This window comes from Ziziphus jujuba, chromosome 2 (assembly GCF_031755915.1).
Source record: "Ziziphus jujuba cultivar Dongzao chromosome 2, ASM3175591v1".
NCBI lineage: Eukaryota > Viridiplantae > Streptophyta > Magnoliopsida > Rosales > Rhamnaceae > Ziziphus > Ziziphus jujuba.
Genome location: NC_083380.1, coordinates 19,395,991 through 19,418,711, shown reverse-complemented (window position 1 = coordinate 19,418,711; position 22,721 = coordinate 19,395,991). Strand labels below are relative to the sequence as shown.

Genomic DNA, 22,721 nt, shown 5'->3' with positions numbered 1-22,721 from the left:
TGCTGCGCTGCTTCTTTTCCTTATATCCATTCTTTAGCATCACCATGTCGGGTGCGATCATACCAGCACTAATGCACCGGATCCCATCAGAACTCCGAAGTTAAGCGTGCTTGGGCGAGAGTAGTACTAGGATGGGTGACCTCCTGGGAAGTCCTCGTGTTGCACCCTTTTTTTTTTTTTTTTTTCCTCTCTTTCCCCGCGCCTTTCACCCTCGGAGTTTCCCTTTTCTCCCGGCCCGACCGAGGGAACTCGCCCGGATCGCGCCGAACGCATGCGGACCTGCTGCGCTGCTTCTTTTCCTTATATCCATTCTTTAGCATCACCATGTCGGGTGCGATCATACCAGCACTAATGCACCGGATCCCATCAGAACTCCGAAGTTAAGCGTGCTTGGGCGAGAGTAGTACTAGGATGGGTGACCTCCTGGGAAGTCCTCGTGTTGCACCCCTTTTTTTTTTTTTTTTCCTCTCTTTCCCCGCGCCTTTCACCCTCGGAGTTGCCCTTTTCTCCCGGCCCGACCGAGGGAACTCGCCCGGATCGCGCCGAACGCATGCGGACCTGCTGCGCTGCTTCTTTTCCTTATATCCATTCTTTAGCATCACCATGTCGGGTGCGATCATACCAGCACTAATGCACCGGATCCCATTAGAACTCCGAAGTTAAGCGTGCTTGGGCGAGAGTTGTACTAGGATGGGTGACCTCCTGGGAAGTCCTCGTGTTGCACCCTTTTTTTTTTTTTTTTTTTCCTCTCTTTCCCCGCGCCTTTCACCCTCGGAGTTTCCCTTTTCTCCCGGCCCGACCGAGGGAACTCGCTCGGTGGGCCGGTGCATCGATGCCGCTGCCCGGATCGCGCCGAACGCATGCGGACCTGCTGCGCTGCTTCTTTTCCTTATATCCATTCTTTAGCATCACCATGTCGGGTGCGATCATACCAGCACTAATGCACCGGATCCCATCAGAACTCCGAAGTTAAGCGTGCTTGGGCGAGAGTAGTACTAGGATGGGTGACCTCCTGGGAAGTCCTCGTGTTGCACCCCTTTTTTTTTTTTTTTTTTTCCTCTCTTTCCCCACGCCTTTCACCCTCGGAGTTTCCCTTTTCTCCCGGCCCGACCGAGGGAACTCGCCCGGATCGCGCCGAACGCATGCGGACCTGCTGCGCTGCTTCTTTTCCTTATATCCATTCTTTAGCATCACCATGTCGGGTGCGATCATACCAGCACTAATGCACCGGATCCCATCAGAACTCCGAAGTTAAGCGTGCTTGGGCGAGAGTAGTACTAGGATGGGTGACCTCCTGGGAAGTCCTCGTGTTGCACCCCTTTTTTTTTTTTTTTTTTTTCCTCTCTTTCCCCGCGCCTTTCACCCTCGGAGTTTCCCTTTTCTCCCGGCCCGACCGAGGGAACTCGCCCGGATCGCGCCGAACGCATGCGGACCTGCTGCGCTGCTTCTTTTCCTTATATCCATTCTTTAGCATCACCATGTCGGGTGCGATCATACCAGCACTAATGCACCGGATCCCATCAGAACTCCGAAGTTATTCGTGCTTGGGCGAGAGTAGTACTAGGATGGGTGACCTCCTGGGAAGTCCTCGTGTTGCACCCCTTTTTTTTTTTTTTTTTTTCCTCTCTTTCCCCGCGCCTTTCACCCTCGGAGTTTCCCTTTTCTCCCGGCCCGACCGAGGGAACTCGCCCGGATCGCGCCGAACGCATGCGGACCTGCTGCGCTGCTTCTTTTCCTTATATCCATTCTTTAGCATCACCATGTCGGGTGCGATCATACCAGCACTAATGCACCGGATCCCATCAGAACTCCGAAGTTAAGCGTGCTTGGGCGAGAGTAGTACTAGGATGGGTGACCTCCTGGGAAGTCCTCGTGTTGCACCCCTTTTTTTTTTTTTTTTCCTCTCTTTCCCCGCGCCTTTCACCCTCGGAGTTTCCCTTTTCTCCCGGCCCGACCGAGGGAACTCGCCCGGATCGCGCCGAACGCATGCGGACCTGCTGCGCTGCTTAATTTCCTTATATCCATTCTTTAGCATCACCATGTCGGGTGCGATCATACCAGCACTAATGCATCGGATCCCATCAGAACTCCGAAGTTAAGCGTGCTTGGGCGAGAGTAGTACTAGGATGGGTGACTTCCTGGGAAGTCCTCGTGTTGCACCCCTTTTTTTTTTTTTTTTTTTCCTCTCTTTCCCCGCGCCTTTCACCCTCGGAGTTTCCCTTTTCTCCCGGCCCGACCGAGGGAACTCGCCCGGATCGCGCCGAACGCATGCGGACCTGCTGCGCTGCTTCGTTTCCTTATATCCATTCTTTAGCATCACCATGTCGGGTGCGATCATACCAGCACTAATGCACCGGATCCCATCAGAACTCCGAAGTTAAGCGTGCTTGGGCGAGAGTAGTACTAGGATGGGTGACTTCCTGGGAAGTCCTCGTGTTGCACCCCTTTTTTTTTTTTTTTTTTCCTCTCTTTCCCCGCGCCTTTCACCCTCGGAGTTTCCCTTTTCTCCCGGCCCGACCGAGGGAACTCGCCCGGATCGCGCCGAACGCATGCGGACCTGCTGCGCTGCTTCTTTTCCTTATATCCATTCTTTAGCATCACCATGTCGGGTGCGATCATACCAGCACTAATGCACCGGATCCCATCAGAACTCCTGAAGTTAAGCGTGCTTGGGCGAGAGTAGTACTAGGATGGGTGACCTCCTGGGAAGTCCTCGTGTTGCACCCCTTTTTTTTTTTTTTTTTCCTCTCTTTCCCCGCGCCTTTCACCCTCGGAGTTTCCCTTTTCTCCCGGCCCGACCGAGGGAACTCGCCCGGATCGCGCCGAACGCATGCGGACCTGCTGCGCTGCTTCTTTTCCTTATATCCATTCTTTAGCATCACCATGTCGGGTGCGATCATACCAGCACTAATGCACCGGATCCCATCAGAACTCCGAAGTTAAGCGTGCTTGGGCGAGAGTAGTACTAGGATGGGTGACCTCCTGGGAAGTCCTCGTGTTGCACCCCTTTTTTTTTTTTTTTTTTTCCTCTCTTTCCCCGCGCCTTTCACCCTCGGAGTTTCCCTTTTCTCCCGGCCCGACCGAGGGAACTCGCCCGGATCGCGCCGAACGCATGCGGACCTGCTGCGCTGCTTCTTTTCCTTATATCCATTCTTTAGCATCACCATGTCGGGTGCGATCATACCAGCACTAATGCACCGGATCCCATCAGAACTCTGAAGTTAAGCGTGCTTGGGCGAGAGTAGTACTAGGATGGGTGACCTCCTGGGAAGTCCTCGTGTTGCACCCCTTTTTTTTTTTTTTTTTTCCTCTCTTTCCCCGCGCCTTTCACCCTCGGAGTTGCCCTTTTCTCCCGGCCCGACCGAGGGAACTCGCCCGGATCGCGCCGAACGCATGCGGACCTGCTGCGCTGCTTCTTTTCCTTATATCCATTCTTTAGCATCACCATGTCGGGTGCGATCATACCAGCACTAATGCACCGGATCCCATCAGAACTCCGAAGTTAAGCGTGCTTGGGCGAGAGTAGTACTAGGATGGGTGACCTCCTGGGAAGTCCTCGTGTTGCACCCTTTTTTTTTTTTTTTTTTCCTCTCTTTCCCCGCGCCTTTCACCCTCGGAGTTTCCCTTTTCTCCCGGCCCGACCGAGGGAACTCGCTCGGTGGGCCGGTGCATCGATGCCGCTGCCCGGATCGCGCCGAACGCATGCGGACCTGCTGCGCTGCTTCTTTTCCTTATATCCATTCTTTAGCATCACCATGTCGGGTGCGATCATACCAGCACTAATGCACCGGATCCCATCAGAACTCCGAAGTTAAGCGTGCTTGGGCGAGAGTAGTTACTAGGATGGGTGACCTCCTGGGAAGTCCTCGTGTTGCACCCCTTTTTTTTTTTTTTTTTTCCTCTCTTTCCCCACGCCTTTCACCCTCGGAGTTTCCCTTTTCTCCCGGCCCGACCGAGGGAACTCGCCCGGATCGCGCCGAACGCATGCGGACCTGCTGCGCTGCTTCTTTTCCTTATATCCATTCTTTACCATCACCATGTCGGGTGCGATCATACCAGCACTAATGCACCGGATCCCATCAGAACTCCGAAGTTAAGCGTGCTTGGGCGAGAGTAGTACTAGGATGGGTGACCTCCTGGGAAGTCCTCGTGTTGCACCCCTTTTTTTTTTTTTTTTTTTCCTCTCTTTCCCCGCGCCTTTCACCCTCGGAGTTTCCCTTTTCTCCCGGCCCGACCGAGGGAACTCGCCCGGATCGCGCCGAACGCATGCGGACCTGCTGCGCTGCTTCTTTTCCTTATATCCATTCTTTAGCATCACCATGTCGGGTGCGATCATACCAGCACTAATGCACCGGATCCCATCAGAACTCCGAAGTTAAGCGTGCTTGGGCGAGAGTAGTACTAGGATGGGTGACCTCCTGGGAAGTCCTCGTGTTGCACCCCTTTTTTTTTTTTTTTTTTTCCTCTCTTTCCCCGCGCCTTTCACCCTCGGAGTTTCCCTTTTCTCCCGGCCCGACCGAGGGAACTCGCCCGGATCGCGCCGAACGCATGCGGACCTGCTGCGCTGCTTCTTTTCCTTATATCCATTCTTTAGCATCACCATGTCGGGTGCGATCATACCAGCACTAATGCACCGGATCCCATCAGAACTCTGAAGTTAAGCGTGCTTGGGCGAGAGTAGTACTAGGATGGGTGACCTCCTGGGAAGTCCTCGTGTTGCACCCCTTTTTTTTTTTTTTTTTTCCTCTCTTTCCCCGCGCCTTTCACCCTCGGAGTTGCCCTTTTCTCCCGGCCCGACCGAGGGAACTCGCCCGGATCGCGCCGAACGCATGCGGACCTGCTGCGCTGCTTCTTTTCCTTATATCCATTCTTTAGCATCACCATGTCGGGTGCGATCATACCAGCACTAATGCATCGGATCCCATCAGAACTCCGAAGTTAAGCGTGCTTGGGCGAGAGTAGTACTAGGATGGGTGACTTCCTGGGAAGTCCTCGTGTTGCACCCCTTTTTTTTTTTTTTTTTTTCCTCTCTTTCCCCGCGCCTTTCACCCTCGGAGTTTCCCTTTTCTCCCGGCCCGACCGAGGGAACTCGCCCGGATCGCGCCGAACGCATGCGGACCTGCTGCGCTGCTTCGTTTCCTTATATCCATTCTTTAGCATCACCATGTCGGGTGCGATCATACCAGCACTAATGCACCGGATCCCATCAGAACTCCGAAGTTAAGCGTGCTTGGGCGAGAGTAGTACTAGGATGGGTGACTTCCTGGGAAGTCCTCGTGTTGCACCCCTTTTTTTTTTTTTTTTTTTCCTCTCTTTCCCCGCGCCTTTCACCCTCGGAGTTTCCCTTTTCTCCCGGCCCGACCGAGGGAACTCGCCCGGATCGCGCCGAACGCATGCGGACCTGCTGCGCTGCTTCTTTTCCTTATATCCATTCTTTAGCATCACCATGTCGGGTGCGATCATACCAGCACTAATGCACCGGATCCCATCAGAACTCCGAAGTTAAGCGTGCTTGGGCGAGAGTAGTACTAGGATGGGTGACCTCCTGGGAAGTCTTCGTGTTGCACCCCTTTTTTTTTTTTTTTTTTCCTCTCTTTCCCCGCGCCTTTCACCCTCGGAGTTTCCCTTTTCTCCCGGCCCGACCGAGGGAACTCGCACGGATCGCGCCGAACGCATGCGGACCTGCTGCGCTGCTTCTTTTCCTTATATTCATTCTTTAGCATCACCATGTCGGGTGCGATCATACCAGCACTAATGCACCGGATCCCATCAGAACTCCGAAGTTAAGCGTGCTTGGGCGAGAGTAGTACTAGGATGGGTGACCTCCTGGGAAGTCCTCGTGTTGCACCCCTTGTTTTTTTTTTTTTTTTCCTCTCTTTCCCCGCGCCTTTCACCCTCGGAGTTTCCCTTTTCTCCCGGCCCGACCGAGGGAACTCGCCCGGATCGCGCCGAACGCATGCGGACCTGCTGCGCTGCTTCTTTTCCTTATATCCATTCTTTAGCATCACCATGTCGGGTGCGATCATACCAGCACTAATGCACCGGATCCCATCAGAACTCCGAAGTCAAGCGTGCTTGGGCGAGAGTAGTACTAGGATGGGTGACCTCCTGGGAAGTCCTCGTGTTGCACCCCTTTTTTTTTTTTTTTTTTCCTCTCTTTCCCCGCGCCTTTCACCCTCGGAGTTTCCCTTTTCTCCCGGCCCGACCGAGGGAACTCGCCCGGATCGCGCCGAACGCATGCGGACCTGCTGCGCTGCTTCTTTTCCTTATATCCATTCTTTAGCATCACCATGTCGGGTGCGATCATACCAGCACTAATGCACCGGATCCCATCAGAACTCCGAAGTTAAGCGTGCTTGGGCGAGAGTAGTACTAGGATGGGTGACCTCCTGGGAAGTCTTCGTGTTGCACCCCTTTTTTTTTTTTTTTTTTTCCTCTCTTTCCCCGCGCCTTTCACCCTCGGAGTTCCCTTTTCTCCCGGCCCGACCGAGGGAACTCACTCTGAGATAGCGCGTATGCGGACCTGCTGCGCTGCTTCTTTTCCTTATATCCATTCTTTAGCATCACCATGTCGGGTGCGATCATACCAGCACTAATGCACCGGATCCCATCAGAACTCCGAAGTTAAGCGTGCTTGGGCGAGAGTAGTACTAGGATGGGTGACCTCCTGGGAAGTCCTCGTGTTGCACCCCTTTTTTTTTTTTTTTTTCCTCTCTTTCCCCGCGCCTTTCACCCTCGGAGTTTCCCTTTTCTCCCGGCCCGACCGAGGGAACTCGCCCGGATCGCGCCGAACGCATGCGGACCTGCTGCGCTGCTTCTTTTCCTTATATCCATTCTTTAGCATCACCATGTCGGGTGCGATCATACCAGCACTAATGCACCGGATCCCATCAGAACTCCGAAGTCAAGCGTGCTTGGGCGAGAGTAGTACTAGGATGGGTGACCTCCTGGGAAGTCCTCGTGTTGCACCCTTTTTTTTTTTTTTTTTTCCTCTCTTTCCCCGCGCCTTTCACCCTCGGAGTTTCCCTTTTCTCCCGGCCCGACCGAGGGAACTCGCCCGGATCGCGCCGAACGCATGCGGACCTGCTGCGCTGCTTCTTTTCCTTATATCCATTCTTTAGCATCACCATGTCGGGTGCGATCATACCAGCACTAATGCACCGGATCCCATCAGAACTCCGAAGTTAAGCGTGCTTGGGCGAGAGTAGTACTAGGATGGGTGACCTCCTGGGAAGTCCTCGTGTTGCACCCTTTTTTTTTTTTTTTTTTTCCTCTCTTTCCCCGCGCCTTTCACCCTCGGAGTTTCCCTTTTCTCCCGGCCCGACCGAGGGAACTCGCCCGGATCGCGCCGAACGCATGCGGACCTGCTGCGCTGCTTCTTTTCCTTATATCCATTCTTTAGCATCACCATGTCGGGTGCGATCATACCAGCACTAATGCACCGGATCCCATCAAAACTCAGAAGTTAAGCGTGCTTGGGCGAGAGTAGTACTAGGATGGGTGACCTCCTGGGAAGTCCTCGTGTTGCACCCCTTGTTTTTTTTTTTTTTTTCCTCTCTTTCCCCGCGCCTTTCACCCTCGGAGTTTCCCTTTTCTCCCGGCCCGACCGAGGGAACTCGCCCGGATCGCGCCGAACGCATGCGGACCTGCTGCGCTGCTTCTTTTCCTTATATCCATTCTTTAGCATCACCATGTCTGGTGCGATCATACCAGCACTAATGCACCGGATCCCATCAGAACTCCGAAGTCAAGCGTGCTTGGGCGAGAGTAGTACTAGGATGGGTGACCTCCTGGGAAGTCCTCGTGTTGCACCCCTTTTTTTTTTTTTTTTTTTCCTCTCTTTCCCCGCGCCTTTCAACCTCGGAGTTTCCCTTTTCTCCCGGCCCGACCGAGGGAACTCGCCCGGATCGCGCCGAACGCATGCGGACCTGCTGCGCTGCTTCTTTTCCTTATATCCATTCTTTAGCATCACCATGTCGGGTGCGATCATACCAGCACTAATGCACCGGATCCCATCAGAACTCCGAAGTTAAGCGTGCTTGGGCGAGAGTAGTACTAGGATGGGTGACCTCCTGGGAAGTCTTCGTGTTGCACCCCTTTTTTTTTTTTTTTTTCCTCTCTTTCCCCGCGCCTTTCACCCTCGGAGTTTCCCTTTTCTCCCGGCCCGACCGAGGGAACTCGCCCGGATCGCGCCGAACGCATGCGGACCTGCTGCGCTGCTTCTTTTCCTTATATCCATTCTTTAGCATCACCATGTCGGGTGCGATCATACCAGCACTAATGCACCGGATCCCATCAGAACTCCGAAGTTAAGCGTGCTTGGGCGAGAGTAGTACTAGGATGGGTGACCTCCTGGGAAGTCCTCGTGTTGCACCCCTTTTTTTTTTTTTTTTTTCCTCTCTTTCCCCGCGCCTTTCACCCTCGGAGTTTCCCTTTTCTCCCGGCCCGACCGAGGGAACTCGCCCGGATCGCGCCGAACGCATGCGGACCTGCTGCGCTGCTTCTTTTCCTTATATCCATTCTTTAGCATTACCATGTCGGGTGCGATCATACCAGCACTAATGCATCGGATCCCATCAGAACTCCGAAGTTAAGCGTGCTTGGGCGAGAGTAGTACTAGGATGGGTGACCTCCTGGGAAGTCCTCGTGTTGCACCCTTTTTTTTTTTTTTTTTTTCCTCTCTTTCCCCGCGCCTTTCACCCTCGGAGTTTCCCTTTTCTCCCGGCCCGACCGAGGGAACTCGCCCGGATCGCGCCGAACGCATGCGGACCTGCTGCGCTGCTTCTTTTCCTTATATCCATTCTTTAGCATCACCATGTCGGGTGCGATCATACCAGCACTAATGCACCGGATCCCATCAGAACTCCGAAGTTAAGCGTGCTTGGGCGAGAGTAGTACTAGGATGGGTGACCTCCTGGGAAGTCCTCGTGTTGCACCCCTTTTTTTTTTTTTTTTTCCTCTCTTTCCCCGCGCCGTTCACCCTCGGAGTTTCCCTTTTCTCCCGGCCCGACCGAGGGAACTCGCCCGGATCGCGCCGAACGCATGCGGACCTGCTGCGCTGCTTCTTTTCCTTATATCCATTCTTTAGCATCACCATGTCTGGTGCGATCATACCAGCACTAATGCACCGGATCCCATCAGAACTCCGAAGTTAAGCGTGCTTGGGCGAGAGTAGTACTAGGATGGGTGACCTCCTGGGAAGTCCTCGTGTTGCACCCCTTTTTTTTTTTTTTTTTTCCTCTCTTTCCCCGCGCCTTTCACCCTCGGAGTTTCCCTTTTCTCCCGGCCCGACCGAGGGAACTCGCCCGGATCGCGCCGAACGCATGCGGACCTGCTGCGCTGCTTCTTTTCCTTATATCCATTCTTTAGCATCACCATGTCGGGTGCGATCATACCAGCACTAATGCACCGGATCCCATCAGAACTCCGAAGTTAAGCGTGCTTGGGCGAGAGTAGTACTAGGATGGGTGACCTCCTGGGAAGTCCTCGTGTTGCACCCTTTTTTTTTTTTTTTTTTTTCCTCTCTTTCCCCGCGCCTTTCACCCTCGGAGTTTCCCTTTTCTCCCGGCCCGACCGAGGGAACTCGCTCGGTGGGCCGGTGCATCGATGCCGCTGCCCGGATCGCGCCGAACGCATGCGGACCTGCTGCGCTGCTTCTTTTCCTTATATCCATTCTTTAGCATCACCATGTCGGGTGCGATCATACCAGCACTAATGCACCGGATCCCATCAGAACTCCGAAGTTAAGCGCGCTTGGGCGAGAGTAGTACTAGGATGGGTGACCTCCTGGGAAGTCCTCGTGTTGCACCCCTTTTTTTTTTTTTTTTCCTCTCTTTCCCCGCGCCTTTCACCCTCGGAGTTTCCCTTTTCTCCCGGCCCGACCGAGGGAACTCGCTCGATGGGCCGGTGCATCGATGCCGCTGCCCGGATCGCGCCGAACGCATGCGGACCTGCTGCGCTGCTTCTTTTCCTTATATCTATTCTTTAGCATCACCATGTCGGGTGCGATCATACCAGCACTAATGCACCGGATCCCATCAGAACTCCGAAGTTAAGCGTGCTTGGGCGAGAGTAGTACTAGGATGGGTGACCTCCTGGGAAGTCCTCGTGTTGCACCCTTTTTTTTTTTTTTTTTTTCCTCTCTTTCCCCGCGCCTTTCACCCTCGGAGTTTCCCTTTTCTCCCGGCCCGACCGAGGGAACTCGCCCGGATCGCGCCGAACGCATGCGGACCTGCTGCGCTGCTTCTTTTCCTTATATCCATTCTTTAGCATCACCATGTCGGGTGCGATCATACCAGCACTAATGCACCGGATCCCATCAGAACTCCGAAGTTAAGCGTGCTTGGGCGAGAGTAGTACTAGGATGGGTGACCTCCTGGGAAGTCCTCGTGTTGCACCCTTTTCTTTTTTTGTTTTCCTCTCTTTCCCCGCGCCTTTCACCCTCGGAGTTTCCCTTTTCTCCCGGCCCGACCGAGGGAACTCGCCCGGATCGCGCCGAACGCATGCGGACCTGCTGCGCTGCTTCTTTTCCTTATATCCATTCTTTAGCATCACCATGTCGGGTGCGATCATACCAGCACTAATGCACCGGATCCCATCAGAACTCCGAAGTTAAGCGTGCTTGGGCGAGAGTAGTACTAGGATGGGTGACCTCCTGAGAAGTCCTCGTGTTGCACCCCTTTTTTTTTTTTTTTTTTCCTCTCTTTCCCCGCGCCTTTCACCCTTGGAGTTTCCCTTTTCTCCCGGCCCGACCGAGGGAACTCGCCCGGATCGCGCCGAACGCATGCGGACCTGCTGCGCTGCTTCTTTTCCTTATATCCATTCTTTAGCATCACCATGTCGGGTGCGATCATACCAGCACTAATGCACCGGATCCCATCAGAACTCCGAAGTTAAGCGTGCTTGGGCGAGAGTAGTACTAGGATGGGTGACCTCCTGGGAAGTCCTCGTGTTGCACCCCTTTTTTTTTTTTTTTTTTCCTCTCTTTCCCCGCGCCTTTCACCCTCGGAGTTTCCCTTTTCTCCCGGCCCGACCGAGGGAACTCGCCCGGATCGCGCCGAACGCATGCGGACCTGCTGCGCTGCTTCTTTTCCTTATATCCATTCTTTAGCATCACCATGTCGGGTGCGATCATACCAGCACTAATGCACCGGATCCCATCAGAACTCCGAAGTTAAGCGTGCTTGGGCGAGAGTAGTACTAGGATGGGTGACCTCCTGGGAAGTCCTCGTGTTGCACCCCTTTTTTTTTTTTTTTTTTCCTCTCTTTCCCCGCGCCTTTCACCCTCGGAGTTTCCCTTTTCTCCCGGCCCGACCGAGGGAACTCGCCCGGATCGCGCCGAACGCATGCGGACCTGCTGCGCTGCTTCTTTTCCTTATATCCATTCTTTAGCATCACCATGTCGGGTGCGATCATACCAGCACTAATGCACCGGATCCCATCAGAACTAAGAAGTTAAGCGTGCTTGGGCGAGAGTAGTACTAGGATGGGTGACCTCCTGGGAAGTCCTCGTGTTGCACCCCTTGTTTTTTTTTTTTTTTTCCTCTCTTTCCCCGCGCCTTTCACCCTCGGAGTTTCCCTTTTCTCCCGGCCCGACCGAGGGAACTCGCCCGGATCGCGCCGAACGCATGCGGACCTGCTGCGCTACTTCTTTTCCTTATATCCATTCTTTAGCATCACCATGTCGGGTGCGATCATACCAGCACTAATGCACCGGATCCCATCAGAACTCCGAAGTCAAGCGTGCTTGGGCGAGAGTAGTACTAGGATGGGTGACCTCCTGGGAAGTCCTCGTGTTGCACCCCCTTTTTTTTTTTTTTTTTTCCTCTCTTTCCCCGCGCCTTTCACCCTCGGAGTTTCCTTTTTCTCCCGGCCCGACCGAGGGAACTCGCCCGGATCGCGCCGAACGCATGCGGACCTGCTGCGCTGCTTCTTTTCCTTATATCCATTCTTTAGCATCACCATGTCGGGTGCGATCATACCAGCACTAATGCACCGGATCCCATCAGAACTCCGAAGTTAAGCGTGCTTGGGCGAGAGTAGTACTAGGATGGGTGACCTCCTGGGAAGTCCTCGTGTTGCACCCCTTTTTTTTTTTTTTTTTTCCTCTCTTTCCCCGCGCCTTTCACCCTCGGAGTTTCCCTTTTCTCCCGGCCCGACCGAGGGAACTCGCCCGGATCGCGCCGAACGAATGCGGACCTGCTGCGCTGCTTCTTTTCCTTATATCCATTCTTTAGCATCACCATGTCGGGTGCGATCATACCAGCACTAATGCACCGGATCCCATCAGAACTCCGAAGTTAAGCGTGCTTGGGCGAGAGTAGTACTAGGATGGGTGACCTCCTGGGAAGTCCTCGTGTTGCACCCCTTTTTTTTTTTTTTTTTTCCTCTCTTTCCCCGCGCCTTTCACCCTCGGAGTTTCCCTTTTCTCCCGGCCCGACCGAGGGAACTCGCCCGGATCGCGCCGAACGAATGCGGACCTGCTGCGCTGCTTCTTTTCCTTATATCCATTCTTTAGCATCACCATGTCGGGTGCGATCATACCAGCACTAATGCACCGGATCCCATCAGAACTCCGAAGTTAAGCGTGCTTGGGCGAGAGTAGTACTAGGATGGGTGACCTCCTGGGAAGTCCTTGTGTTGCACCCTTTTTTTTTTTTTTTTTTTTTCCTCTCTTTCCCCGCGCCTTTCACCCTCGGAGTTTCCCTTTTCTCCCGGCCCGACCGAGGGAACTCGCTCGGTGGGCCGGTGCATCGATGCCGCTGCCCGGATCGCGCCGAACGCATGCGGACCTGCTGCGCTGCTTCTTTTCCTTATATCCATTCTTTAGCATCACCATGTCGGGTGCGATCATACCAGCACTAATGCACCGGATCCCATCAGAACTCCGAAGTTAAGCGTGCTTGGGCGAGAGTAGTACTAGGATGGGTGACCTCCTGGGAAGTCCTCGTGTTGCACCCCTTTTTTTTTTTTTTTTTTCCTCTCTTTCCCCGCGCCTTTCACCCTCGGAGTTTCCCTTTTCTCCCGGCCCGACCGAGGGAACTCGCCCGGATCGCGCCGAACGAATGCGGACCTGCTGCGCTGCTTCTTTTCCTTATATCCATTCTTTAGCATCACCATGTCGGGTGCGATCATACCAGCACTAATGCACCGGATCCCATCAGAACTCCGAAGTTAAGCGTGCTTGGGCGAGAGTAGTACTAGGATGGGTGACCTCCTGGGAAGTCCTCGTGTTGCACCCTTTTTTTTTTTTTTTTTTTTTCCTCTCTTTCCCCGCGCCTTTCACCCTCGGAGTTTCCCTTTTCTCCCGGCCCGACCGAGGGAACTCGCTCGTTGGGCCGGTGCATCGATGCCGCTGCCCGGATCGCGCCGAACGCATGCGGACCTGCTGCGCTGCTTCTTTTCCTTATATCCATTCTTTAGCATCACCATGTCGGGTGCGATCATACCAGCACTAATGCACCGGATCCCATCAGAACTCCGAAGTTAAGCGTGCTTGGGCGAGAGTAGTACTAGGATGGGTGACCTCCTGGGAAGTCCTCGTGTTGCACCCCTTTTTTTTTTTTTTTTTTCCTCTCTTTCCCCGCGCCTTTCACCCTCGGAGTTTCCCTTTTCTCCCGGCCCGACCGAGGGAACTCGCCCGGATCGCGCCGAACGAATGCGGACCTGCTGCGCTGCTTCTTTTCCTTATATCCATTCTTTAGCATCACCATGTCGGGTGCGATCATACCAGCACTAATGCACCGGATCCCATCAGAACTCCGAAGTTAAGCGTGCTTGGGCGAGAGTAGTACTAGGATGGGTGACCTCCTGGGAAGTCCTCGTGTTGCACCCCTTTTTTTTTTTTTTTTTTCCTCTCTTTCCCCGCGCCTTTCACCCTCGGAGTTTCCCTTTTCTCCCGGCCCGACCGAGGGAACTCGCCCGGATCGCGCCGAACGAATGCGGACCTGCTGCGCTGCTTCTTTTCCTTATATCCATTCTTTAGCATCACCATGTCGGGTGCGATCATACCAGCACTAATGCACCGGATCCCATCAGAACTCCGAAGTTAAGCGTGCTTGGGCGAGAGTAGTACTAGGATGGGTGACCTCCTGGGAAGTCCTTGTGTTGCACCCTTTTTTTTTTTTTTTTTTTTTCCTCTCTTTCCCCGCGCCTTTCACCCTCGGAGTTTCCCTTTTCTCCCGGCCCGACCGAGGGAACTCGCTCGGTGGGCCGGTGCATCGATGCCGCTGCCCGGATCGCGCCGAACGCATGCGGACCTGCTGCGCTGCTTCTTTTCCTTATATCCATTCTTTAGCATCACCATGTCGGGTGCGATCATACCAGCACTAATGCACCGGATCCCATCAGAACTCCGAAGCTAAGCGTGCTTGGGCGAGAGTAGTACTAGGATGGGTGACCTCCTGGGAAGTCCTCGTGTTGCACCCCTTTTTTTTTTTTTTTTTTCCTCTCTTTCCCCGCGCCTTTCACCCTCGGAGTTTCCCTTTTCTCCCGGCCCGACCGAGGGAACTCGCCCGGATCGCGCCGAACGAATGCGGACCTGCTGCGCTGCTTCTTTTCCTTATATCCATTCTTTAGCATCACCATGTCGGGTGCGATCATACCAGCACTAATGCACCGGATCCCATCAGAACTCCGAAGTTAAGCGTGCTTGGGCGAGAGTAGTACTAGGATGGGTGACCTCCTGGGAAGTCCTCGTGTTGCACCCTTTTTTTTTTTTTTTTTTTTTCCTCTCTTTCCCCGCGCCTTTCACCCTCGGAGTTTCCCTTTTCTCCCGGCCCGACCGAGGGAACTCGCTCGTTGGGCCGGTGCATCGATGCCGCTGCCCGGATCGCGCCGAACGCATGCGGACCTGCTGCGCTGCTTCTTTTCCTTATATCCATTCTTTAGCATCACCATGTCGGGTGCGATCATACCAGCACTAATGCACCGGATCCCATCAGAACTCCGAAGTTAAGCGTGCTTGGGCGAGAGTAGTACTAGGATGGGTGACCTCCTGGGAAGTCCTCGTGTTGCACCCCTTTTTTTTTTTTTTTTTTCCTCTCTTTCCCCGCGCCTTTCACCCTCGGAGTTTCCCTTTTCTCCCGGCCCGACCGAGGGAACTCGCCCGGATCGCGCCGAACGAATGCGGACCTGCTGCGCTGCTTCTTTTCCTTATATCCATTCTTTAGCATCACCATGTCGGGTGCGATCATACCAGCACTAATGCACCGGATCCCATCAGAACTCCGAAGTTAAGCGTGCTTGGGCGAGAGTAGTACTAGGATGGGTGACCTCCTGGGAAGTCCTCGTGTTGCACCCCTTTTTTTTTTTTTTTTTTCCTCTCTTTCCCCGCGCCTTTCACCCTCGGAGTTTCCCTTTTCTCCCGGCCCGACCGAGGGAACTCGCCCGGATCGCGCCGAACGAATGCGGACCTGCTGCGCTGCTTCTTTTCCTTATATCCATTCTTTAGCATCACCATGTCGGGTGCGATCATACCAGCACTAATGCACCGGATCCCATCAGAACTCCGAAGTTAAGCGTGCTTGGGCGAGAGTAGTACTAGGATGGGTGACCTCCTGGGAAGTCCTCGTGTTGCACCCCTTTTTTTTTTTTTTTTTTCCTCTCTTTCCCCGCGCCTTTCACCCTCGGAGTTTCCCTTTTCTCCCGGCCCGACCGAGGGAACTCGCCCGGATCGCGCCGAACGCATGCGGACCTGCTGCGCTGCTTCTTTTCCTTATATCCATTCTTTAGCATCACCATGTCGGGTGCGATCATACCAGCACTAATGCACCGGATCCCATCAGAACTCCGAAGATAAGCGTGCTTGGGCGAGAGTAGTACTAGGATGGGTGACCTCCTGGGAAGTCCTCGTGTTGCACCCTTTTTTTTTTTTTTTTTTTTCCTCTCTTTCCCCGCGCCTTTCACCCTCGGAGTTTCCCTTTTCTCCCGGCCCGACCGAGGGAACTCGCTCGGTGGGCCGGTGCATCGATGCCGCTGCCCGGATCGCGCCGAACGCATGCGGACCTGCTGCGCTGCTTCTTTTCCTTATATCCATTCTTTAGCATCACCATGTCGGGTGCGATCATACCAGCACTAATGCACCGGATCCCATCAGAACTCCGAAGTTAAGCGTGCTTGGGCGAGAGTAGTACTAGGATGGGTGATCTCCTGGGAAGTCCTCGTGTTGCACCCCTTTTTTTTTTTTTTTTCCTCTCTTTCCCCGCGCCTTTCACCCTCGGAGTTTCCCTTTTCTCCCGGCCCGACCGAGGGAACTCGCTCGATGGGCCGGTGCATCGATGCCGCTGCCCGGATCGCGCCGAACGCATGCGGACCTGCTGCGCTGCTTCTTTTCCTTATATCCATTCTTTAGCATCACCATGTCGGGTGCGATCATACCAGCACTAATGCACCGGATCCCATCAGAACTCCGAAGTTAAGCGTGCTTGGGCGAGAGTAGTACTAGGATGGGTGACCTCCTGGGAAGTCCTCGTGTTGCACCCCTTTTTTTTTTTTTTTTTTCCTCTCTTTCCCCGCGCCTTTCACCCTCGGAGTTTCCCTTTTCTCCCGGCCCGACCGAGGGAACTCGCCCGGATCGCGCCGAACGAATGCGGACCTGCTGCGCTGCTTCTTTTCCTTATATCCATTCTTTAGCATCACCATGTCGGGTGCGATCATACCAGCACTAATGCACCGGATCCCATCAGAACTCCGAAGTTAAGCGTGCTTGGGCGAGAGTAGTACTAGGATGGGTGACCTCCTGGGAAGTCCTCGTGTTGCACCCCTTTTTTTTTTTTTTTTTCCTCTCTTTCCCCGCGCCTTTCACCCTCGGAGTTTCCCTTTTCTCCCGGCCCGACCGAGGGAACTCGCCCGGATCGCGCCGAACGAATGCGGACCTGCTGCGCTGCTTCTTTTCCTTATATCCATTCTTTAGCATCACCATGTCGGGTGCGATCATACCAGCACTAATGCACCGGATCCCATCAGAACTCCGAAGTTAAGCGTGCTTGGGCGAGAGTAGTACTAGGATGGGTGACCTCCTGGGAAGTCCTCGTGTTGCACCCTTTTTTTTTTTTTTTTTCCTCTCTTTCCCCGCGCCTTTCACCCTCGGAGTTTCCCTTTTCTCCCGGCCCGACCGAGGGAACTCGCCCGGATCGCGCCGAACGCATGCGGACCTGCTGCGCTGCTTCTTTTCCTTATATCCATTCTTTAGCATCACCATGTCGGGTGCGATCATACCAGCACTAATGCACCGGATCCCATCAGAACTCCGAAGTTAAGCGTGCTTGGGCGAGAGTAGTACTAGGATGGGTGACCTCCTGGGAAGTCCTCGTGTTGCACCCCTTTTTTTTTTTTTTTTTTCCTCTCTTTCCCCGCGCCTTTCACCCTCGGAGTTTCCCTTTTCTCCCGGCCCGACCGAGGGAACTCGCCCGGATCGCGCCGAACGCATGCGGACCTGCTGCGCTGCTTCTTTTCCTTATATCCATTCTTTAGCATCACCATGTCGGGTGCGATCATACCAGCACTAATGCACCGGATCCCATCAGAACTCCGAAGTTAAGCGTGCTTGGGCGAGAGTAGTACTAGGATGGGTGACCTCCTGGGAAGTCCTCGTGTTGCACCCTTTTTTTTTTTTCCTCTCTTTCCCCGCGCCTTTCACCCTCAGAGTTTCCCTTTTCTCCCGGCCCGACCGAGGGAACTCGCTCGGTGGGCCGGTGCATCGATGCCGCTGCCCGGATCGCGCCGAACGCATGCGGACCTGCTGCGCTGCTTCTTTTCCTTATATCCATTCTTTAGCATCACCATGTCGGGTGCGATCATACCAGCACTAATGCACCGGATCCCATCAGAACTCCGAAGTTAAGCGTGCTTGGGCGAGAGTAGTACTAGGATGGGTGACCTCCTGGGAAGTCCTCGTGTTGCACCCCTTTTTTTTTTTTTTTTTTCCTCTCTTTCCCCGCGCCTTTCACCCTCGGAGTTTCCCTTTTCTCCCGGCCCGACCGAGGGAACTCGCCCGGATCGCGCCGAACGAATGCGGACCTGCTGCGCTGCTTCTTTTCCTTATATCCATTCTTTAGCATCACCATGTCGGGTGCGATCATACCAGCACTAATGCACCGGATCCCATCAGAACTCCGAAGTTAAGCGTGCTTGGGCGAGAGTAGTACTAGGATGGGTGACCTCCTGGGAAGTCCTCGTGTTGCACCCCTTTTTTTTTTTTTTTTTTCCTCTCTTTCCCCGCGCCTTTCACCCTCGGAGTTTCCCTTTTCTCCCGGCCCGACCGAGGGAACTCGCCCGGATCGCGCCGAACGAATGCGGACCTGCTGCGCTGCTTCTTTTCCTTATATCCATTCTTTAGCATCACCATGTCGGGTGCGATCATACCAGCACTAATGCACCGGATCCCATCAGAACTCCGAAGTTAAGCGTGCTTGGGCGAGAGTAGTACTAGGATGGGTGACCTCCTGGGAAGTCCTCGTGTTGCACCCTTTTTTTTTTTTTTTTTCCTCTCTTTCCCCGCGCCTTTCACCCTCGGAGTTTCCCTTTTCTCCCGGCCCGACCGAGGGAACTCGCCCGGATCGCGCCGAACGCATGCGGACCTGCTGCGCTGCTTCTTTTCCTTATATCCATTCTTTAGCATCACCATGTCGGGTGCGATCATACCAGCACTAATGCACCGGATCCCATCAGAACTCCGAAGTTAAGCGTGCTTGGGCGAGAGTAGTACTAGGATGGGTGACCTCCTGGGAAGTCCTCGTGTTGCACCCCTTTTTTTTTTTTTTTTTTCCTCTCTTTCCCCGCGCCTTTCACCCTCGGAGTTTCCCTTTTCTCCCGGCCCGACCGAGGGAACTCGCCCGGATCGCGCCGAACGCATGCGGACCTGCTGCGCTGCTTCTTTTCCTTATATCCATTCTTTAGCATCACCATGTCGGGTGCGATCATACCAGCACTAATGCACCGGATCCCATCAGAACTCCGAAGTTAAGCGTGCTTGGGCGAGAGTAGTACTAGGATGGGTGACCTCCTGGGAAGTCCTCGTGTTGCACCCTTTTTTTTTTTTCCTCTCTTTCCCCGCGCCTTTCACCCTCGGAGTTTCCCTTTTCTCCCGGCCCGACCGAGGGAACTCGCTCGGTGGGCCGGTGCATCGATGCCGCTGCCCGGATCGCGCCGAACGCATGCGGACCTGCTGCGCTGCTTCTTTTCCTTATATCCATATTTTAGCATCACCATGTCGGGTGCGATCATACCAGCACTAATGCACCGGATCCCATCAGAACTCCGAAGTTAAGCGTGCTTGGGCGAGAGTAGTACTAGGATGGGTGACCTCCTGGGAAGTCCTCGTGTTGCACCCTTTTTTTTTTTTTTTTTTTTTCCTCTCTTTCCCCGCACCTTTCACCCTCGGAGTTTCCCTTTTCTCCCGGCCCGACCGAGGGAACTCGCTCGGTGGGCCGGTGCATCGATGCCGCTGCCCGGATCGCGCCGAACGCATGCGGACCTGCTGCGCTGCTTCTGTTCCTTATATCCATTCTTTAGCATCACCATGTCGGGTGCGATCATACCAGCACTAATGCACCGGATCCCATCAGAACTCCGAAGTTAAGCGTGCTTGGGCGAGAGTAGTACTAGGATGGGTGACCTCCTGGGAAGTCCTCGTGTTGCACCCTTTTTTTTTTTTTTTTTTTTTCCTCTCTTTCCCCGCACCTTTCACCCTCGGAGTTTCCCTTTTCTCCCGGCCCGACCGAGGGAACTCGCTCGGTGGGCCGGTGCATCGATGCCGCTGCCCGGATCGCGCCGAACGCATGCGGACCTGCTGCGCTGCTTCTTTTCCTTATATCCATTCTTTAGCATCACCATGTCGGGTGCGATCATACCAGCACTAATGCACCGGATCCCACCAGAACTCCGAAGTTAAGCGTGCTTGGGCGAGAGTAGTACTAGGATGGGTGACCTCCTGGGAAGTCCTCGTGTTGCACCCCTTTTTTTTTTTTTTCCTCTCTTTCCCCGCGCCTTTCACCCTCGGAGTTTCCCTTTTCTCCCGGCCCGACCGAGGGAACTCGCTCGGTGGGCCGGTGCATCGATGCCGCTGCCCGGATCGCGCCGAACGCATGCGGACCTGCTGCGCTGCTTCTGTTCCTTATATCCATTCTTTAGCATCACCATGTCGGGTGCGATCATACCAGCACTAATGCACCGGATCCCATCAGAACTCCGAAGTTAAGCGTGCTTGGGCGAGAGTAGTACTAGGATGGGTGACCTCCTGGGAAGTCCTCGTGTTGCACCCCTTTTTTTTTTTTTTTTTTCCTCTCTTTCCCCGCGCCTTTCACCCTCGGAGTTTCCCTTTTCTCCCGGCCCGACTGAGGGAACTCGCCCGGATCGCGCCGAACGCATGCGGACCTGCTGCGCTGCTTCTTTTCCTTATATCCATTCTTTAGCATCACCATGTCGGGTGCGATCATACCAGCACTAATGCACCGGATCCCATCAGAACTCCGAAGTTAAGCGTGCTTGGGCGAGAGTAGTACTAGGATGGGTGACCTCCTGGGAAGTCCTCGTGTTGCATCCTTTTTTTTTTTTTTTTTTTTTCCTCTCTTTCCCCGCGCCTTTCACCCTCGGAGTTTCCCTTTTCTCCCGGCCCGACCGAGGGAACTCGCTCGGTGGGCCGGTGCATCGATGCCGCTGCCCGGATCGCGCCGAACGCATGCGGACCTGCTGCGCTGCTTCTTTTCCTTATATCCATTCTTTAGCATCACCATATCGGGTGCGATCATACCAGCACTAATGCACCGGATACCATCAGAACTCCGAAGTTAAGCGTGCTTGGGCGAGAGTAGTACTAGGATGGGTGACCTCCTGGGAAGTCCTCGTGTTACACCCCTTTTTTTTTTTTTTTTTTTCCTCTCTTTCCCCGCGCCTTTCACCCTCGGAGTTTCCCTTTTCTCCCGGCCCGACCGAGGGAACTCGCCCGGATCGCGCCGAACGCATGCGGACCTGCTGCGCTGCTTCTTTTCCTTATATCCATTCTTTAGCATCACCATGTCGGGTGCGATCATACCAGCACTAATGCACCGGATCCCACCAGAACTCCGAAGTTAAGCGTGCTTGGGCGAGAGTAGTACTAGGATGGGTGACCTCCTGGGAAGTCCTCGTGTTGCACCCCTTTTTTTTTTTTTTTTTCCTCTCTTTCCCCGCGCCTTTCACCCTCGGAGTTTCCCTTTTCTCCCGGCCCGACCGAGGGAACTCGCTTGGTGGGCCGGTGCATCGATGCCGCTGCCCGGATCGCGCCGAACGCATGCGGACCTGCTGCGCTGCTTCTTTTCCTTATATCCATTCTTTAGCATCACCATGTCGGGTGCGATCATACCAGCACTAATGTACCGGATCCCATCAGAACTCCGAAGTTAAGCGTGCTTGGGCGAGAGTAGTACTAGGATGGGTGACCTCCTGGGAAGTCCTCGTGTTGCACCCCTTTTTTTTTTTTTTTTCCTCTCTTTCCCCGCGCCTTTCACCCTCGGAGTTTCCCTTTTCTCCCGGCCCGACCGAGGGAACTCGCCCGGATCGCGCCGAACGCATGCGGACCTGCTGCGCTGCTTCTTTTCCTTATATCCATTCTTTAGCATCACCATGTCGGGTGCGATCATACCAGCACTAATGCACCGGATCCCATCAGAACTCCGAAGTTAAGCGTGCTTGGGCGAGAGTAGTACTAGGATGGGTGACCTCCTGGGAAGTCCTCGTGTTGCACCCCTTTTTTTTTTTTTTTTCCTCTCTTTCCCCGCGCCTTTCACCCTCGGAGTTTCCCTTTTCTCCCGGCCCGACCGAGGGAACTCGCCCGGATCGCGCCGAACGCATGCGGACCTGCTGCGCTGCTTCTTTTCCTTATATCCATTCTTTAGCATCACCATGTCGGGTGCGATCATACCAGCACTAATGCACCGGATACCATCAGAACTCCGAAGTTAAGCGTGCTTGGGCGAGAGTAGTACTAGGATGGGTGACCTCCTGGGAAGTCCTCGTGTTGCACCCTTTTTTTTTTTTTTTTTTCCTCTCTTTCCCCGCGCCTTTCACCCTCGGAGTTTCCCTTTTCTCCCGGCCCGACCGAGGGAACTCGCTCGGTGGGCCGGTGCATCGATGCCGCTGCCCGGATCGCGCCGAACGCATGCGGACCTGCTGCGCTGCTTCTTTTCCTTATATCCATTCTTTAGCATCACCATGTCGGGTGCGATCATACCAGCACTAATGCACCGGATCCCATCAGAACTCCGAAGTTAAGCGTGCTTGGGCGAGAGTAGTACTAGGATGGGTGACCTCCTGGGAAGTCCTCGTGTTGCACCCTTTTTTTTTTTTTTTTTTTCCTCTCTTTCCCCGCACCTTTCACCCTCGGAGTTTCCCTTTTCTCCCGGCCCGACCGAGGGAACTCGCTCGGTGGGCCGGTGCATCGATGCCGCTGCCCGGATCGCGCCGAACGCATGCGGACCTGCTGCGCTGCTTCTTTTCCTTATATCCATTCTTTAGCATCACCATGTCGGGTGCGATCATACCAGCACTAATGCACCGGATCCCACCAGAACTCCGAAGTTAAGCGTGCTTGGGCGAGAGTAGTACTAGGATGGGTGACCTCCTGGGAAGTCCTCGTGTTGCACCCCTTTTTTTTTTTTTTTCCTCTCTTTCCCCGCGCCTTTCACCCTCGAAGTTTCCCTTTTCTCCCGGCCCGACCGAGGGAACTCGCTCGGTGGGCCGGTGCA

At 54.3% G+C, this 22,721-nt stretch overlaps 79 non-coding genes across 79 annotated transcripts; all 79 read left to right on the top strand.

Annotated features, from left to right (window-relative positions):
• Window positions 1–49: 49 nt before the first annotated feature.
• LOC132801132 (5S ribosomal RNA) lies at window positions 50–168 on the top strand. The gene has a single exon (XR_009636248.1). It is a non-coding gene; the product is annotated as a 5S ribosomal RNA (ribosomal RNA).
• Window positions 169–329: 161 nt separating this feature from the next.
• On the top strand, window positions 330–448 carry LOC132802910 (5S ribosomal RNA). The gene has a single exon (XR_009638015.1). It is a non-coding gene; the product is annotated as a 5S ribosomal RNA (ribosomal RNA).
• Window positions 449–608: 160 nt separating this feature from the next.
• LOC132801704 (5S ribosomal RNA) lies at window positions 609–727 on the top strand. The gene has a single exon (XR_009636824.1). It is a non-coding gene; the product is annotated as a 5S ribosomal RNA (ribosomal RNA).
• A 191-nt stretch (window positions 728–918) lies between these two features.
• Window positions 919–1,037, top strand: LOC132802909 (5S ribosomal RNA). The gene has a single exon (XR_009638014.1). It is a non-coding gene; the product is annotated as a 5S ribosomal RNA (ribosomal RNA).
• A 163-nt stretch (window positions 1,038–1,200) lies between these two features.
• Window positions 1,201–1,319, top strand: LOC132802908 (5S ribosomal RNA). Its single transcript, XR_009638013.1, has one exon. It is a non-coding gene; the product is annotated as a 5S ribosomal RNA (ribosomal RNA).
• Window positions 1,320–1,483: 164 nt separating this feature from the next.
• On the top strand, window positions 1,484–1,602 carry LOC132802060 (5S ribosomal RNA). Its single transcript, XR_009637181.1, has one exon. It is a non-coding gene; the product is annotated as a 5S ribosomal RNA (ribosomal RNA).
• Window positions 1,603–1,765: 163 nt separating this feature from the next.
• Window positions 1,766–1,884, top strand: LOC132802907 (5S ribosomal RNA). Its single transcript, XR_009638012.1, has one exon. It is a non-coding gene; the product is annotated as a 5S ribosomal RNA (ribosomal RNA).
• Window positions 1,885–2,044: 160 nt separating this feature from the next.
• Window positions 2,045–2,163, top strand: LOC132801944 (5S ribosomal RNA). The gene has a single exon (XR_009637065.1). It is a non-coding gene; the product is annotated as a 5S ribosomal RNA (ribosomal RNA).
• Window positions 2,164–2,326: 163 nt separating this feature from the next.
• On the top strand, window positions 2,327–2,445 carry LOC132801552 (5S ribosomal RNA). The gene has a single exon (XR_009636669.1). It is a non-coding gene; the product is annotated as a 5S ribosomal RNA (ribosomal RNA).
• A 162-nt stretch (window positions 2,446–2,607) lies between these two features.
• On the top strand, window positions 2,608–2,727 carry LOC132801984 (5S ribosomal RNA). The gene has a single exon (XR_009637105.1). It is a non-coding gene; the product is annotated as a 5S ribosomal RNA (ribosomal RNA).
• Window positions 2,728–2,888: 161 nt separating this feature from the next.
• LOC132802905 (5S ribosomal RNA) lies at window positions 2,889–3,007 on the top strand. Its single transcript, XR_009638010.1, has one exon. It is a non-coding gene; the product is annotated as a 5S ribosomal RNA (ribosomal RNA).
• Window positions 3,008–3,170: 163 nt separating this feature from the next.
• LOC132801512 (5S ribosomal RNA) lies at window positions 3,171–3,289 on the top strand. Its single transcript, XR_009636628.1, has one exon. It is a non-coding gene; the product is annotated as a 5S ribosomal RNA (ribosomal RNA).
• A 162-nt stretch (window positions 3,290–3,451) lies between these two features.
• Window positions 3,452–3,570, top strand: LOC132801131 (5S ribosomal RNA). Its single transcript, XR_009636247.1, has one exon. It is a non-coding gene; the product is annotated as a 5S ribosomal RNA (ribosomal RNA).
• A 190-nt stretch (window positions 3,571–3,760) lies between these two features.
• LOC132802019 (5S ribosomal RNA) lies at window positions 3,761–3,880 on the top strand. The gene has a single exon (XR_009637140.1). It is a non-coding gene; the product is annotated as a 5S ribosomal RNA (ribosomal RNA).
• A 162-nt stretch (window positions 3,881–4,042) lies between these two features.
• Window positions 4,043–4,161, top strand: LOC132802904 (5S ribosomal RNA). Its single transcript, XR_009638009.1, has one exon. It is a non-coding gene; the product is annotated as a 5S ribosomal RNA (ribosomal RNA).
• A 163-nt stretch (window positions 4,162–4,324) lies between these two features.
• Window positions 4,325–4,443, top strand: LOC132802903 (5S ribosomal RNA). Its single transcript, XR_009638008.1, has one exon. It is a non-coding gene; the product is annotated as a 5S ribosomal RNA (ribosomal RNA).
• Window positions 4,444–4,606: 163 nt separating this feature from the next.
• Window positions 4,607–4,725, top strand: LOC132801511 (5S ribosomal RNA). The gene has a single exon (XR_009636627.1). It is a non-coding gene; the product is annotated as a 5S ribosomal RNA (ribosomal RNA).
• Window positions 4,726–4,887: 162 nt separating this feature from the next.
• LOC132801943 (5S ribosomal RNA) lies at window positions 4,888–5,006 on the top strand. Its single transcript, XR_009637064.1, has one exon. It is a non-coding gene; the product is annotated as a 5S ribosomal RNA (ribosomal RNA).
• A 163-nt stretch (window positions 5,007–5,169) lies between these two features.
• LOC132801551 (5S ribosomal RNA) lies at window positions 5,170–5,288 on the top strand. The gene has a single exon (XR_009636668.1). It is a non-coding gene; the product is annotated as a 5S ribosomal RNA (ribosomal RNA).
• Window positions 5,289–5,451: 163 nt separating this feature from the next.
• On the top strand, window positions 5,452–5,570 carry LOC132801529 (5S ribosomal RNA). Its single transcript, XR_009636645.1, has one exon. It is a non-coding gene; the product is annotated as a 5S ribosomal RNA (ribosomal RNA).
• Window positions 5,571–5,732: 162 nt separating this feature from the next.
• LOC132802902 (5S ribosomal RNA) lies at window positions 5,733–5,851 on the top strand. Its single transcript, XR_009638007.1, has one exon. It is a non-coding gene; the product is annotated as a 5S ribosomal RNA (ribosomal RNA).
• Window positions 5,852–6,014: 163 nt separating this feature from the next.
• On the top strand, window positions 6,015–6,133 carry LOC132801453 (5S ribosomal RNA). Its single transcript, XR_009636569.1, has one exon. It is a non-coding gene; the product is annotated as a 5S ribosomal RNA (ribosomal RNA).
• A 162-nt stretch (window positions 6,134–6,295) lies between these two features.
• On the top strand, window positions 6,296–6,414 carry LOC132801527 (5S ribosomal RNA). The gene has a single exon (XR_009636643.1). It is a non-coding gene; the product is annotated as a 5S ribosomal RNA (ribosomal RNA).
• A 159-nt stretch (window positions 6,415–6,573) lies between these two features.
• Window positions 6,574–6,692, top strand: LOC132802901 (5S ribosomal RNA). The gene has a single exon (XR_009638006.1). It is a non-coding gene; the product is annotated as a 5S ribosomal RNA (ribosomal RNA).
• Window positions 6,693–6,853: 161 nt separating this feature from the next.
• LOC132801523 (5S ribosomal RNA) lies at window positions 6,854–6,972 on the top strand. Its single transcript, XR_009636639.1, has one exon. It is a non-coding gene; the product is annotated as a 5S ribosomal RNA (ribosomal RNA).
• A 161-nt stretch (window positions 6,973–7,133) lies between these two features.
• LOC132801130 (5S ribosomal RNA) lies at window positions 7,134–7,252 on the top strand. The gene has a single exon (XR_009636246.1). It is a non-coding gene; the product is annotated as a 5S ribosomal RNA (ribosomal RNA).
• A 162-nt stretch (window positions 7,253–7,414) lies between these two features.
• Window positions 7,415–7,533, top strand: LOC132802147 (5S ribosomal RNA). Its single transcript, XR_009637271.1, has one exon. It is a non-coding gene; the product is annotated as a 5S ribosomal RNA (ribosomal RNA).
• Window positions 7,534–7,696: 163 nt separating this feature from the next.
• On the top strand, window positions 7,697–7,815 carry LOC132801818 (5S ribosomal RNA). The gene has a single exon (XR_009636939.1). It is a non-coding gene; the product is annotated as a 5S ribosomal RNA (ribosomal RNA).
• Window positions 7,816–7,978: 163 nt separating this feature from the next.
• LOC132801526 (5S ribosomal RNA) lies at window positions 7,979–8,097 on the top strand. The gene has a single exon (XR_009636642.1). It is a non-coding gene; the product is annotated as a 5S ribosomal RNA (ribosomal RNA).
• A 161-nt stretch (window positions 8,098–8,258) lies between these two features.
• Window positions 8,259–8,377, top strand: LOC132802900 (5S ribosomal RNA). The gene has a single exon (XR_009638005.1). It is a non-coding gene; the product is annotated as a 5S ribosomal RNA (ribosomal RNA).
• Window positions 8,378–8,539: 162 nt separating this feature from the next.
• Window positions 8,540–8,658, top strand: LOC132801684 (5S ribosomal RNA). Its single transcript, XR_009636804.1, has one exon. It is a non-coding gene; the product is annotated as a 5S ribosomal RNA (ribosomal RNA).
• Window positions 8,659–8,820: 162 nt separating this feature from the next.
• LOC132802899 (5S ribosomal RNA) lies at window positions 8,821–8,939 on the top strand. Its single transcript, XR_009638004.1, has one exon. It is a non-coding gene; the product is annotated as a 5S ribosomal RNA (ribosomal RNA).
• Window positions 8,940–9,100: 161 nt separating this feature from the next.
• On the top strand, window positions 9,101–9,219 carry LOC132801487 (5S ribosomal RNA). The gene has a single exon (XR_009636603.1). It is a non-coding gene; the product is annotated as a 5S ribosomal RNA (ribosomal RNA).
• Window positions 9,220–9,381: 162 nt separating this feature from the next.
• LOC132801129 (5S ribosomal RNA) lies at window positions 9,382–9,500 on the top strand. The gene has a single exon (XR_009636245.1). It is a non-coding gene; the product is annotated as a 5S ribosomal RNA (ribosomal RNA).
• A 192-nt stretch (window positions 9,501–9,692) lies between these two features.
• LOC132801658 (5S ribosomal RNA) lies at window positions 9,693–9,811 on the top strand. The gene has a single exon (XR_009636778.1). It is a non-coding gene; the product is annotated as a 5S ribosomal RNA (ribosomal RNA).
• Window positions 9,812–10,000: 189 nt separating this feature from the next.
• On the top strand, window positions 10,001–10,119 carry LOC132801127 (5S ribosomal RNA). Its single transcript, XR_009636243.1, has one exon. It is a non-coding gene; the product is annotated as a 5S ribosomal RNA (ribosomal RNA).
• A 162-nt stretch (window positions 10,120–10,281) lies between these two features.
• On the top strand, window positions 10,282–10,400 carry LOC132801126 (5S ribosomal RNA). The gene has a single exon (XR_009636242.1). It is a non-coding gene; the product is annotated as a 5S ribosomal RNA (ribosomal RNA).
• A 160-nt stretch (window positions 10,401–10,560) lies between these two features.
• On the top strand, window positions 10,561–10,679 carry LOC132801265 (5S ribosomal RNA). The gene has a single exon (XR_009636381.1). It is a non-coding gene; the product is annotated as a 5S ribosomal RNA (ribosomal RNA).
• Window positions 10,680–10,841: 162 nt separating this feature from the next.
• Window positions 10,842–10,960, top strand: LOC132802898 (5S ribosomal RNA). The gene has a single exon (XR_009638003.1). It is a non-coding gene; the product is annotated as a 5S ribosomal RNA (ribosomal RNA).
• Window positions 10,961–11,122: 162 nt separating this feature from the next.
• LOC132802897 (5S ribosomal RNA) lies at window positions 11,123–11,241 on the top strand. Its single transcript, XR_009638002.1, has one exon. It is a non-coding gene; the product is annotated as a 5S ribosomal RNA (ribosomal RNA).
• A 162-nt stretch (window positions 11,242–11,403) lies between these two features.
• LOC132802267 (5S ribosomal RNA) lies at window positions 11,404–11,522 on the top strand. The gene has a single exon (XR_009637391.1). It is a non-coding gene; the product is annotated as a 5S ribosomal RNA (ribosomal RNA).
• A 163-nt stretch (window positions 11,523–11,685) lies between these two features.
• Window positions 11,686–11,804, top strand: LOC132801452 (5S ribosomal RNA). Its single transcript, XR_009636568.1, has one exon. It is a non-coding gene; the product is annotated as a 5S ribosomal RNA (ribosomal RNA).
• A 163-nt stretch (window positions 11,805–11,967) lies between these two features.
• Window positions 11,968–12,086, top strand: LOC132802896 (5S ribosomal RNA). Its single transcript, XR_009638001.1, has one exon. It is a non-coding gene; the product is annotated as a 5S ribosomal RNA (ribosomal RNA).
• A 162-nt stretch (window positions 12,087–12,248) lies between these two features.
• On the top strand, window positions 12,249–12,367 carry LOC132802894 (5S ribosomal RNA). The gene has a single exon (XR_009637999.1). It is a non-coding gene; the product is annotated as a 5S ribosomal RNA (ribosomal RNA).
• Window positions 12,368–12,529: 162 nt separating this feature from the next.
• LOC132801443 (5S ribosomal RNA) lies at window positions 12,530–12,648 on the top strand. Its single transcript, XR_009636559.1, has one exon. It is a non-coding gene; the product is annotated as a 5S ribosomal RNA (ribosomal RNA).
• A 193-nt stretch (window positions 12,649–12,841) lies between these two features.
• Window positions 12,842–12,960, top strand: LOC132802893 (5S ribosomal RNA). Its single transcript, XR_009637998.1, has one exon. It is a non-coding gene; the product is annotated as a 5S ribosomal RNA (ribosomal RNA).
• Window positions 12,961–13,122: 162 nt separating this feature from the next.
• On the top strand, window positions 13,123–13,241 carry LOC132801125 (5S ribosomal RNA). Its single transcript, XR_009636241.1, has one exon. It is a non-coding gene; the product is annotated as a 5S ribosomal RNA (ribosomal RNA).
• Window positions 13,242–13,434: 193 nt separating this feature from the next.
• Window positions 13,435–13,553, top strand: LOC132802892 (5S ribosomal RNA). The gene has a single exon (XR_009637997.1). It is a non-coding gene; the product is annotated as a 5S ribosomal RNA (ribosomal RNA).
• Window positions 13,554–13,715: 162 nt separating this feature from the next.
• Window positions 13,716–13,834, top strand: LOC132802891 (5S ribosomal RNA). The gene has a single exon (XR_009637996.1). It is a non-coding gene; the product is annotated as a 5S ribosomal RNA (ribosomal RNA).
• A 162-nt stretch (window positions 13,835–13,996) lies between these two features.
• LOC132801442 (5S ribosomal RNA) lies at window positions 13,997–14,115 on the top strand. Its single transcript, XR_009636558.1, has one exon. It is a non-coding gene; the product is annotated as a 5S ribosomal RNA (ribosomal RNA).
• A 193-nt stretch (window positions 14,116–14,308) lies between these two features.
• Window positions 14,309–14,427, top strand: LOC132801267 (5S ribosomal RNA). Its single transcript, XR_009636383.1, has one exon. It is a non-coding gene; the product is annotated as a 5S ribosomal RNA (ribosomal RNA).
• A 162-nt stretch (window positions 14,428–14,589) lies between these two features.
• LOC132801124 (5S ribosomal RNA) lies at window positions 14,590–14,708 on the top strand. The gene has a single exon (XR_009636240.1). It is a non-coding gene; the product is annotated as a 5S ribosomal RNA (ribosomal RNA).
• A 193-nt stretch (window positions 14,709–14,901) lies between these two features.
• LOC132802890 (5S ribosomal RNA) lies at window positions 14,902–15,020 on the top strand. Its single transcript, XR_009637995.1, has one exon. It is a non-coding gene; the product is annotated as a 5S ribosomal RNA (ribosomal RNA).
• Window positions 15,021–15,182: 162 nt separating this feature from the next.
• LOC132802889 (5S ribosomal RNA) lies at window positions 15,183–15,301 on the top strand. The gene has a single exon (XR_009637994.1). It is a non-coding gene; the product is annotated as a 5S ribosomal RNA (ribosomal RNA).
• A 162-nt stretch (window positions 15,302–15,463) lies between these two features.
• On the top strand, window positions 15,464–15,582 carry LOC132802888 (5S ribosomal RNA). Its single transcript, XR_009637993.1, has one exon. It is a non-coding gene; the product is annotated as a 5S ribosomal RNA (ribosomal RNA).
• A 162-nt stretch (window positions 15,583–15,744) lies between these two features.
• On the top strand, window positions 15,745–15,863 carry LOC132801653 (5S ribosomal RNA). The gene has a single exon (XR_009636773.1). It is a non-coding gene; the product is annotated as a 5S ribosomal RNA (ribosomal RNA).
• Window positions 15,864–16,055: 192 nt separating this feature from the next.
• On the top strand, window positions 16,056–16,174 carry LOC132801544 (5S ribosomal RNA). Its single transcript, XR_009636660.1, has one exon. It is a non-coding gene; the product is annotated as a 5S ribosomal RNA (ribosomal RNA).
• Window positions 16,175–16,363: 189 nt separating this feature from the next.
• On the top strand, window positions 16,364–16,482 carry LOC132802887 (5S ribosomal RNA). The gene has a single exon (XR_009637992.1). It is a non-coding gene; the product is annotated as a 5S ribosomal RNA (ribosomal RNA).
• A 162-nt stretch (window positions 16,483–16,644) lies between these two features.
• Window positions 16,645–16,763, top strand: LOC132802886 (5S ribosomal RNA). Its single transcript, XR_009637991.1, has one exon. It is a non-coding gene; the product is annotated as a 5S ribosomal RNA (ribosomal RNA).
• A 161-nt stretch (window positions 16,764–16,924) lies between these two features.
• Window positions 16,925–17,043, top strand: LOC132801123 (5S ribosomal RNA). Its single transcript, XR_009636239.1, has one exon. It is a non-coding gene; the product is annotated as a 5S ribosomal RNA (ribosomal RNA).
• Window positions 17,044–17,203: 160 nt separating this feature from the next.
• Window positions 17,204–17,322, top strand: LOC132802885 (5S ribosomal RNA). Its single transcript, XR_009637990.1, has one exon. It is a non-coding gene; the product is annotated as a 5S ribosomal RNA (ribosomal RNA).
• Window positions 17,323–17,484: 162 nt separating this feature from the next.
• Window positions 17,485–17,603, top strand: LOC132801122 (5S ribosomal RNA). Its single transcript, XR_009636238.1, has one exon. It is a non-coding gene; the product is annotated as a 5S ribosomal RNA (ribosomal RNA).
• Window positions 17,604–17,787: 184 nt separating this feature from the next.
• Window positions 17,788–17,906, top strand: LOC132802883 (5S ribosomal RNA). Its single transcript, XR_009637988.1, has one exon. It is a non-coding gene; the product is annotated as a 5S ribosomal RNA (ribosomal RNA).
• Window positions 17,907–18,068: 162 nt separating this feature from the next.
• On the top strand, window positions 18,069–18,187 carry LOC132802882 (5S ribosomal RNA). Its single transcript, XR_009637987.1, has one exon. It is a non-coding gene; the product is annotated as a 5S ribosomal RNA (ribosomal RNA).
• A 162-nt stretch (window positions 18,188–18,349) lies between these two features.
• On the top strand, window positions 18,350–18,468 carry LOC132801121 (5S ribosomal RNA). Its single transcript, XR_009636237.1, has one exon. It is a non-coding gene; the product is annotated as a 5S ribosomal RNA (ribosomal RNA).
• A 160-nt stretch (window positions 18,469–18,628) lies between these two features.
• Window positions 18,629–18,747, top strand: LOC132802881 (5S ribosomal RNA). Its single transcript, XR_009637986.1, has one exon. It is a non-coding gene; the product is annotated as a 5S ribosomal RNA (ribosomal RNA).
• A 162-nt stretch (window positions 18,748–18,909) lies between these two features.
• On the top strand, window positions 18,910–19,028 carry LOC132801120 (5S ribosomal RNA). The gene has a single exon (XR_009636236.1). It is a non-coding gene; the product is annotated as a 5S ribosomal RNA (ribosomal RNA).
• A 184-nt stretch (window positions 19,029–19,212) lies between these two features.
• LOC132801119 (5S ribosomal RNA) lies at window positions 19,213–19,331 on the top strand. The gene has a single exon (XR_009636235.1). It is a non-coding gene; the product is annotated as a 5S ribosomal RNA (ribosomal RNA).
• Window positions 19,332–19,524: 193 nt separating this feature from the next.
• On the top strand, window positions 19,525–19,643 carry LOC132801118 (5S ribosomal RNA). Its single transcript, XR_009636234.1, has one exon. It is a non-coding gene; the product is annotated as a 5S ribosomal RNA (ribosomal RNA).
• Window positions 19,644–19,836: 193 nt separating this feature from the next.
• LOC132801678 (5S ribosomal RNA) lies at window positions 19,837–19,955 on the top strand. The gene has a single exon (XR_009636798.1). It is a non-coding gene; the product is annotated as a 5S ribosomal RNA (ribosomal RNA).
• Window positions 19,956–20,142: 187 nt separating this feature from the next.
• Window positions 20,143–20,261, top strand: LOC132802880 (5S ribosomal RNA). The gene has a single exon (XR_009637985.1). It is a non-coding gene; the product is annotated as a 5S ribosomal RNA (ribosomal RNA).
• Window positions 20,262–20,423: 162 nt separating this feature from the next.
• On the top strand, window positions 20,424–20,542 carry LOC132801371 (5S ribosomal RNA). The gene has a single exon (XR_009636487.1). It is a non-coding gene; the product is annotated as a 5S ribosomal RNA (ribosomal RNA).
• Window positions 20,543–20,735: 193 nt separating this feature from the next.
• LOC132802159 (5S ribosomal RNA) lies at window positions 20,736–20,854 on the top strand. The gene has a single exon (XR_009637283.1). It is a non-coding gene; the product is annotated as a 5S ribosomal RNA (ribosomal RNA).
• A 163-nt stretch (window positions 20,855–21,017) lies between these two features.
• Window positions 21,018–21,136, top strand: LOC132801677 (5S ribosomal RNA). The gene has a single exon (XR_009636797.1). It is a non-coding gene; the product is annotated as a 5S ribosomal RNA (ribosomal RNA).
• A 190-nt stretch (window positions 21,137–21,326) lies between these two features.
• Window positions 21,327–21,445, top strand: LOC132801415 (5S ribosomal RNA). The gene has a single exon (XR_009636531.1). It is a non-coding gene; the product is annotated as a 5S ribosomal RNA (ribosomal RNA).
• Window positions 21,446–21,605: 160 nt separating this feature from the next.
• LOC132802879 (5S ribosomal RNA) lies at window positions 21,606–21,724 on the top strand. The gene has a single exon (XR_009637984.1). It is a non-coding gene; the product is annotated as a 5S ribosomal RNA (ribosomal RNA).
• Window positions 21,725–21,884: 160 nt separating this feature from the next.
• On the top strand, window positions 21,885–22,003 carry LOC132802001 (5S ribosomal RNA). Its single transcript, XR_009637122.1, has one exon. It is a non-coding gene; the product is annotated as a 5S ribosomal RNA (ribosomal RNA).
• A 190-nt stretch (window positions 22,004–22,193) lies between these two features.
• Window positions 22,194–22,312, top strand: LOC132801116 (5S ribosomal RNA). The gene has a single exon (XR_009636232.1). It is a non-coding gene; the product is annotated as a 5S ribosomal RNA (ribosomal RNA).
• A 191-nt stretch (window positions 22,313–22,503) lies between these two features.
• Window positions 22,504–22,622, top strand: LOC132801676 (5S ribosomal RNA). The gene has a single exon (XR_009636796.1). It is a non-coding gene; the product is annotated as a 5S ribosomal RNA (ribosomal RNA).
• Window positions 22,623–22,721: the final 99 nt, after the last annotated feature.